We start from the raw sequence: 10,331 nt of genomic DNA, 5'->3' as shown, positions 1-10,331 counted from the left end.
AGAGGATGAATGTTGGTGTTATAGGCCCCACCAGCGAGTGTAGTGATTGAGTGTGTCTGTGTGATCTATGATCTGTGACAAAGGGAGGGATTTTGTATTCCGCGCTGCAACATCTGCGCAGGACGTTTCACTGTAGGGACTTTCATCTTCTGGCATATTTCACATTCCAAAACATAGTTTTTGGTCTGTTTCCTAATGCCGGGCCACCAATATCTCTGTTTTAATAATGATACTGTGGCAGAAACACCTGCATGGGTAGAGGCTATCTCTTCATGTGCTGCTAGGATTAGTCCTAATCTATGTTCCATGTTTGGAATTACCCTAGCCCCCACTCCAGGGATTCGAGCAAATTGAACATTGTTTGCATCAATTTTGTATGAGTATTTGAGTGAAAACTTTTTAGGTAACGCTGCGCCGCTGTCTTTGCTTGAAGCATTGACAGCCAGTAATATCTCACTGTCTATTTTCGTTTTTGAATGAGTGATCGCAGCTACGGACGCCGATTGCACAGCCCCCTTCGCGGCTTCGTCAGCCAATGAATTCCCTGCAATGTGAACACCATCACGTTGATGACTCAGCGTGTGTATCACGTGAGTGTTTTGTAGTTCGTCTCTCAACTGAACTACTTGTTCCCAAAGCATCTTATGCTTAATTGTGCCACCTTCTGCATCTTTGAAACCATTTTGAAGCCAATTCTGTAAATATTCATTATATGATTGTACACAGTGAAAGGAATCACACACTATCAGTGTGGGAAATTCGTGATCCGTATTTTCAAGTGCCAATTTGAATGCGTATAGTTCAGCTCGCTGAGCTGTACAGTCTCCTATGACTGTGTTTTAGTGACCATCGGTCGGAATTTACCATCTTGCATACGACCTTTAACGAGCGCGTATGCTGCATTGTAAGCTCGCTTACTCCTGGTAGCGGGTTGTGCTGATTCGTCAGTATAAATTATAAATTCATACTGGTCAAGAGATAGAATATCAATAGGCAGAGGACTTTCATGTTCATGTTGCAGGAATGCATGAGTTTTCAAATAAGGATCAAAAACATATTCAACATCTGTTGCAGCAAGAGAATTAACACACTGTATCCATCTTGGATGTGAAGCTTTTGCATTTGGAATGATCGCTTTTGTTACCGCCTCTAAGGCTGGTACCGGAGTCATGACAATAATGCATTTCCCCTGAGCTAGAGCTCTTTCTTTTGCTACAGCGGTCTGAACTGCTGTTAGAATTTTTTCTGTTGAAATGAAGCGCATTTCCGCTTGTGTGTACAAATGGGATTTGCATGCAATCGGTACTTTTCACCTTCATTAAACTTTAATTAGGTGAATCCGCATTGACCCGGTATTATTCGGATCACTAAGTTACGTATATTCATGCATATTTGTAAGTGGTTTGTTGCTAACATGTCAGCTTGTATTGAACGCAGGATATTTGTGTGTTCCTGTTTCCAATCTTTTTGTTTGAAATCTTGTTTCATTATTTCGTAGAGAGGTATAATTAAGTCCTTTTGAGGATCGTCAGACAGTTGTGGTTTAACTGTGTAAGTCTATCAATTCTTGTATCTGATTAAGTAATTTCTTATCTGACATTGCTTCAATGTCAGGATGAGGTATGTAGCCGGATAAAATCGGCCATGTTGCTCCTGGTCTACCTAGTGGACCAAGCCTGGTTATGTGATTGTAATGTTTTAGGGTGCCTTTAAACCAGAGCTGATGCTCCTGGTATGTTAGTGGAATTTCAATATCCTCAAAGGGAATGTATTCCTCAGGTGGTACATCTTCTTTGAAGAAGTGAAACACATGTGTTACTGGATTTGATTCTGGGAATGTAATCCATGAATAGAATACCTCTGTCTGAAAAAATTAATGTGCCTCTATTACAAAAGCTGCTCTACCACCTCTTGGTGTTAGGCCATGTTTTATATGTTTTAGAGTGATGGCTCTCCTTATATTTGGATGGATGTTTATAACACCCTCATCGGTTTAATTTAAACCTGTAGTGTCAAAGGTTGCTACGGCATGGTCAGCCGCAGCCTCTGTATTATCCTCGTTCTGGGACATTGTTTTTTGAAAAATGCAGAACAAGTTTCAAGGAAAGAAAGATAAGGTGCACAATATTTTGGCACACTGTATCCCTCAACATTGAATAAACCAAACAGCTAATACATAGGATTTTTCCTCCTACTCAGCTATAGCGGATATTGTCCCATTCCCACTCCAGATGTCTTATGGAGTAATATGAGTAGGGGTTTCTGAGAAAAGCATGACTGAGTTACTTCAGTATCTAGCATTAAATTAGTGCCTTATCAAACCAATGGGCGCTATGTAGTGTAGTTCCTATTTCCCTTATAGGCTCTGCGCATTGGAATAATATACACTATAGTTCTGTGCATAAGACTGAGGTCAGTATGCTCCTATCGAGTATATTAAACTTAATTACTTGTCTGCCAGCTAACTCAGAGGTCACTAGGAACTTCTCGAATGAACAAGAAGGGATTTGTTTCTGACAACCGCATAAACATGACAACTTTCTTTCCTTTCAGAATCGGAATGTGTCTCAGAATCGTGGAAACAATAGATAACAGGTTCACTCAGTCAATCGTGCATGCTTAGTTTCTTCAGAGTTACACAGAAAATAGGAAGACGGGCGTTTTCAATAAAAAAGGATTTATTGAACAGTCTTAGTTCTCGTGTAAGAGATATGAGCTGTCACAATCATTAGACAGCAAGCAAGAGATAATATGCACAGCGTCAGCAGTAAGAATAAGTAAAACTGCAACAGCATTGTATTTAAGCTATGACCTAAATCTATATACATACACATAAATACACAGGCTAAAAGTGGATACTCATCTGGTGCTTCTAAATAATTCTACCCCAGTGTACCTAACTTGAATGTAGTGCGAGGTAGGAAGTAGGTGCGGATTTGAGCTATAGTTAGTCTGAGCTTAAGATAGTATTTTATATGAGATGCCAAGAATTTCCTTAGGTTCTAGTCAGCTCCTTACCTTAGAATGAGAGAGGTGGGAATCTCTTTCCAGATCGCGAACTCTAACACCCCGCAAGGGTAGTTGGAACACTGGAAGCGGAAATCTCTGCGCACAGGGAAGACAGCATTTGTTCAGTGCGTCAGGCGGGGACTCGAACCCCTTCAGGACTTGCCATGAATTGCTAGGGCAAGTGAAGGTATATTTATACCTGGAAGGTGTCTAGGAATGCTAGCATTGACGTAAAGTCAGACAGAGGAAAACGTCATGAATAAACCCTTAAGGAATAGTAGTTCATGCATAATAGATGAGTTCTTGGAGAAATCAATAATTCCAGCAGGGAAAATCCCAACAGCTTAAGGGTCTGGTTTCTAAGAACTCGTTGTGACGTGGGATGGACGGATGTAGGTGACCATGCCTGTATTTGGATCTGCATGGCCAATGCCTAAATAAGGTCAAGTCGAATTGTGCCTATGTAAGGACATGATTCAATAGACCTATATACGGGTCTCTAAAGTGACACACAACAATAGGTCTCGCATTTACAAGAGTTCGTGCTATTGGCAATGTAAATATCCCCGAAACAGGTCCTAGGATGCTTGTTTCCAGTCCAGAGAGGACCTGGCTTAGCAGTTCGGGCTGGACTGTTCCCATGAGGCACAGGTCAAGACTGATTTGCACGTGGCCAGGTCTCAACTGGGGTGGCATGGTGAGCAAAAGAATGATGGACATAACCCAGATCTCATGACTGGGGTGAATGTTTTGATTTGTTCTGCATTCCGTCCATCAATTGTGTGTCTACTGTAAATATCAATGCCTTTTAATTATATATTTTAAAAATCTGCAAGTGGGGCGTAAACACGCACTTTGTGCTTACAGTCATTGCTTAAGAAAAGCAACGCTGGCAGTAACTACGCCTCTTTTACTGACAGTCTTTCTTTTCGTAAGCAGGACTATAAGTGTGTGTTAATGCACCACTTGCAGCCTTTCTGAACACATAAATAAAAGGAATTCTTTGTTATTACAATGCCAATAGCTCAAAACCTCGCAAATGCAAAACCTATTGAATTGCAAATGCTTGTTTGGAACCTAGAAAGTGCTGGTCACAGCTTTCCAACAAAACATTGATTTTTAAATGAATACTGAGTTATAGCTCAGTGTCTCAGGGGAGCAGTTACAGTACATTACCCCACCATGTAAATACACATGCACACGTAATACTTGTTTAGATTTAAAGAAAGCTCTGAAGAGGTAACGTTGCACCTCTACATGTGTATGCAACAAATCTCCCAAAGTTTTAGATTACTAAGTGTGTCGTTTTTATAATTTCAGTGTAATTATGGGTAACATTCAACGACTTTTAATGACACTGTCAAGCAAATACATGGCTGCACGTACAATTGTTCGAAATGTTTCCAATGCTCCATTACAAATATCAAATGAAATGTTTGAGACAGAATCATAGCCGCAGAAGAAAAACATGTAGTACAAGCAGGCATTCCCTTTCAATCTGTTTTTAGTAGAATACAATATGCCATGGACAGTTTTAAAATGTGCCCAAAAATGTAAAGGTAAAGAAATTATAATTGATCACGTCTTACACATCCATGCCATTACATTTGTGTTAACCTAATACAGTTCGGCCCATGCTGCTGACATCAAATAAACACAGTGCACAGCGTGACTAACCTGCCTGCTTCCATTTCACAAGTGCCTGGGGGTCTCCAAGCTGAGCGCTTCGGCCAAGCTTTATATACACATCTTCAGCTGCCACATTTCTGGGGCCTTCGGGATGGAGAGTCCGAGGAAAGTCTCCTCTCCTAAGGATGTCTAGCTCTGACTGGCAGCAGTTTCAACAGTTTGGAAACCCTCCGCATGTTGTTTTCCGGCAGGATTTGGGAAAAATAAAAAGCATGCTGCCTGATATCAGTCATGCGCGCTGAAAACCCTTTTAATGGCTGGTAGGATACAGAGAGTGCAGAACCAATAAGGCGCAGCGTGGACAACAGCCCCACACACGCTCTGCCTGCTGTGGGCGCCGAAACACGTAAAACAATGTTTTAATTGATTTGCCAATAATCCAACACATTTTATCCTGCTAGTTTCACACTGGCTGTCTCACACAGCATATGGCAGTAGCTCATTTTTTGCCATGATCCCTCCGATGCACTCCACAGCATTTCAACTACTAAAACTGTATGGCAGTGCGGCTGGTCAGGCTGGCCCTTTTAAGCCTTCGCATGGCCCCTGCTCTGCGCTTAGACAAGACTCCAGCTCCATTGCACACACACATGTCCCTGAGTGCTAGGGGGTCGGGAGCAAAGGGAATGCCATAGGTTTTCTGCTCTTCCTGCTAACTGGTGCCACAGAAACATCCTGCACGGCACCCGTAGTGCCTCCTGCGGAGAAGCACACACAGTCAGCTGTGCCGTGGTGCCACTTTGTGTCATCGGGTGCGGGCACAGAGGAGAAGAGTAATACTACTGCTGCCTGCCAAACGCAGGATCCAAGAGAAGCTGGGCCCCCCTCTCGGTGTTGTCAGATTCACGCCGAATGCATATAGCACAGAAATTATTACCTGACAGCCTCACAATGCCGATACCATAAACAAAGTATCAAGCTCTGACAGTCTGCCACAGCGATCTCTACCGCAGCACATTCTTTAGCCTCTGCCCCACACTGTGCAGCCCCCAGCCCTCCCTGCCTGCCCTGACACTGATGGTGTCTCAAAAGGAGTCTCGGACTGAGCTGGTGTAGTGCGCCCACGGCGCCACAGTTGTTGTAACTTTATTGTTTTTATTTCACATAGACTTAGTGCAAGCACGGCCGCGCAAAAGTGAAAGCATTTGTAACATGAGCCACAACTGCAACTCAGCATGCCGGGCTTCCAAAAACGTAAAAGTACGTTCACCTGATACACACATCAAACAGAAAAGCTGCTGCTTCCGGAGTAATTGGAAGTCAGTATCCGATCAACAGCCAGTGAAAACCCAGCTAACAAAAGGTATGCCAACGTTAAACAAATGACGAGCAGCAGGACATATTAGTCGCCAATAGGTGGCGCTTCACTCAACAGATGGATTACTTTATGGCTCGGAGAGACAGCGCATGGGCTGGCTAGGCGAGACCTAAAAATGTGCTCCACACTTACCACTCTCCTTCTGAGTGGGTGTGGCTCATTGACTATACTTGTTGTTTCTGTGACACTTTGTAGATATCCCTCATGACTTCAGTGACTTAACATTGATGGCAGCACCCCCACTCTGAAAACTGTTCCAGCATTACTGAGACACAGAGAAAGGTGTGATGCTTTCTGCAGGAGAGTCAAGAATGCACAAAGGTGAAATAATTGGGAGTGTCCTTGAAGGTGTTGGGGGGTCAATAGAAGCATACATTGAGATTATTAGAGATGCGAAATGGCTCTACAGGGTATCTAAAGGGTTACAAAGTCTTGCCATTATAAGAAAAGAGTTGTGTTAAGTGAAGATTTGTCCACAATGGGATCGGAAGACCAGGAATTTTAAAATCAATGCCTCTGGAAAATATTGCCTATTGATGGTGTAAGATTGGAGATGCATGTATGTATATAATATTTATATAGCACCAACCAAGCCAAAAGGAAGTCGAGCACTGAAGATCAGGTAGAGAGAGAGAATTGAAAGACATGCTATTGACTGTCAAAACAAGCAAACACACACTAGTACATTGGGGCTGCATAGGTATTTCTGTCAATGTACTGCTTTAGGCACATAATACAGAGCCGTAGTCAGTGTCCCTTTGATTGGGTGAGTGTAGGTGGGAGAAGGGTCCACTGATTTTTCATCGTCAGACTTTGATCTAGACCAAGAGATAAGTGCAGCACCAGCAGTGGGCTTCTGAGTAAAGCTTTCGGCCCCAGCCCTGATATTTTTAAGAATTCCTCACTTGCATTAAAAATGTAGATTTTGCTTCTCTCTGCTAGAAAGGCTTCAGTGAATACTTAAGCAAGTCTTGAGGGAAGCATCTGGGCTTTAGACATGGTTGGTGGTTGATACTTTTGAGAGGACATAGGGTGACCAGAGAGAACTTGACAGAATTGCAAGCACAGTGGCCAGGTTGAAATGGTGAAGGAGAAGAGGGATTCCCAATGCATTATAAAAAGAAAGATCTGGGTCACAGTAGAGAGCAGTCACAGAATCTCTATGACAGTTTACGTTGCCGTCCTTTCCAAGAGGATGGGGAGGAGCGTGTTTAGGCTGGTGGATATAGAAAAGGCAGGGATATATGGGAACAAAGAGAATGTAGTCTTTCCTAGGAAAGAGCATATTGACACAAAAAGTGAACATGTTCAGTGTACCCTGGTGGTGATTTCAGCATTAGAAAAGTGTGTGTGTTAAAAATAGAGTGGGATATAGCAGGAGCACACCTGTGGCAGGCTTATCTGGTTAAGACACTTCACTAGGAGAATGTTTATCTATTACCTGCTATAGTTCCAGGGCTGACGACATATCAGAAGGGTTATGGTTTGCAGTCTGGGCAGGCTGGCAGGGGGTCATGTGAGTGATCAGACAGATCACCAGGAGTTAATAGTGTTGTATTAATTGCATTCCTCCCTGGTGCTGAGATGCTGTCACTTGGCAGCGGTGGTTTCCACTTATTGAATCCAGGTTGTGGATTTCTGAGAAGCTGGAGCTTGTAGTCAGTTGCGGAGGATGCAGATAGATCTCGGGTCTTTGCATGTTACTTAATAAAACCCTCTACCTCGTAAATCACCATCTCCTGTCATCCCAAAAGTGGTGACGTGAATGGGATTCGTAGGAAGAGGACAGTGTTAACAGAAGGTGTGTGAGCAAGGGCAGACGCTGAGGTTGTGATTGCGCCACGCTGACGTTTTCCGACCCCTGATCCAAAGGGTCTGGGAAGTGCAACCCTTGGCTGCAAGAGTTCTATTGGAGCAGCATTGACGCAGTGCAGGGGTCATCATCTAACACATGGGCACTCGCAAACATTTGCCCAGGGGTCACAAAGTATAGTCTGTGGTGTGACATTGATGTATGTAGTGTGGCGGTAGGGGGTCTGGTTGGATCAGGGATTGTGTAAGGATGTCTAAAGAAATGTTAAATACATGGGAAAGCATTTATTTGCAGGTTAACTAAAGTAGAGTGGTGCAGGACACCACCATAGTTACTTCATAACTTCATTTAACCTGCAAATAAATGCTAGTCTGTTTATTTAACATTTTATCTGAATATTAGTGCTCAGCAAGTAAAAAGCATCTCGTGCTGCTGTTCACCAGGCGGGCTGCTTGTGAAGCTCAAGAGGGCCGCAAGTGGCCCCCGGGCCGTACTTTGAGTGTCACTGATCTAATACATATGAGACAACTCTACGTGGAGACCAGCGCTTCGTACTGAGGTGAGATCAGTTACGGTGTGGTAACTGCAAGCTGCAAATTTGCAACTGACATACCTTGCTGTGAATATATGCCACTGAAGGTGTTCGGGTCACTGATCGAACCTCGGCGTGCATTTGGTGGGAAGTGTTTGGGGGCACTTTTGGGCCTCGGTGATTGTTTACTCTGCAGCATTGAGATAGTTTAAATAGAGAACGCCCCCCACCACACGATAAGGACCAAGTAAGGTCATTTCTGGAACTTCCGTTGTACTATGCTAAGTTTGTGTATCATTTTGTGGATAAAGTTCATGCATTGCGTGATTTAATGAAGATAGGAGTGAAGTTCCAGTGGTCGGAAGGATGTTAACATGTTTGAAGAAGTGAAAAGGTCCACTGTGAAAGCTGTAACTTGAAAGCCTTTCCATCCTGATGACAGGGCAATAATTGTGACAGATGCTCGTAGTTATGGTCTTTGGACTGCATAACTGCAAAAGCATAAAGGCAAATAAAAGGGTGGTAGCATGCGCATTGTGCACTTTGAAGTTAGCAGACAGTACTTATTCTACAGTAACAAAGGAGGCATTAGCATGCTGGTGTGTGGGTGCAACACTCTCAAATATTTGTATGGGGAGTGAAGTTTGAGCTTCGCACAGATCACAAGCGATTGTTGGAATTGTTTTCCATGGTGGGGGCTAGTTAAGCCATGTCTCCTGTTGAAAAATGGTTGTATCGACAGCAGGAATACCAATTTATGTTGAAATACGTGCCAGGAGTTAAAACATCAATGCAGACTGTATAACAAGATTACCACTGGATAATGCTATGGCAAATGAGGAGGATGAGTGGATGGTAGCTGAAGTCTCGGAGGCGTGTGCAGCTATCAAGAAGGCTAAGTGGAAGGAGGCTGGGTTGTCTGAACTCTTATCGCTAAGGCTAATGAAGGTTTTGCTGCATGCCACAAAATGGAAAATGGTAGTACATTTTGAGGCATTCAAATATGTGTGGGGGGAAATGTCAGTGTGAAAGGCTGGTGGTACCCAAGAGTTTAAAAGATAAATTGCTAAGGTTGTTGCACGAAGGTAATGGTGGGATGCCGGCTATGAAAAGGAAGGCATGAGTGAACTAATTGTGGCTGGGAATGGATAGACAAATTGAGAGATTTGTCAGGGAGTGTATTCCATGCGTATATATGTTGCATCTGTTGCAAGAATTGTCCATATGTCCTGTAGCTGTGCCAGTGCATACTTGGGAGAAAGTGACTATCAATATTTGTGGCCCTTTTGAATGTTTTTGTATGGGTAATAGGTTTACTTTTGCCATGATGATTATTTTCAAAATGGCCAGAGGTGGCATATATGAGAGAGGTGAAAGCTAACAATGTGCCTGCTTGTTATGAGGACATTTTCCAGAGGAAATAGGAAGTGACATTGGACCACGAAGAGTTTGGGGATTTCCTGAAGAGATGGGGAATAAAACACTGTAGGACATCTGTGTATCATCCCAGGGCAAACAGCAGGGTTAAGTGCTTTAACCGTGTGCTGGGAGAAAGCATTCAACTAGCCTATTCTAGTAGAACTGGTTGGAGGAATCTAGCCAGGGACATGTTATGGAGCTGCGGAACCACTCCACACTCTGTGACGGAGGAAACACCATTTTGTTTGCTGAAAGGAAGGGTGCCATGCACTCTGGCTGTGCCAGCATGGATGGCAAAGTATGGCAAAGTATGGTCAACAAAGGTTGATTGCAGCAGGATGAATAAAAACATTGTGAGATATCAATCACAGTATGAGAAAAGGCACAATGACAGAGTCAACAAAAACAGTGTTATGTACATGGAAAGAATGTTGGGGAGAGTTTGTACGGGGAACAGCATGAGGAAGGGTGACTCCACACTATCTGAGCCAAGAGAGGTGGTGGAAGTAAAAGGTAACACATTGAGAGTGTCTGATGGCAAGTTGTGGAAT

The sequence above is a fragment of the Triturus cristatus genome, chromosome 5_1 (genome assembly GCF_964204655.1).
Source record: "Triturus cristatus chromosome 5_1, aTriCri1.1, whole genome shotgun sequence".
NCBI lineage: Eukaryota > Metazoa > Chordata > Amphibia > Caudata > Salamandridae > Triturus > Triturus cristatus.
The sequence above is the reverse complement of the archived record's forward strand: the minus strand, read 5'-3'. Positions refer to the sequence as shown.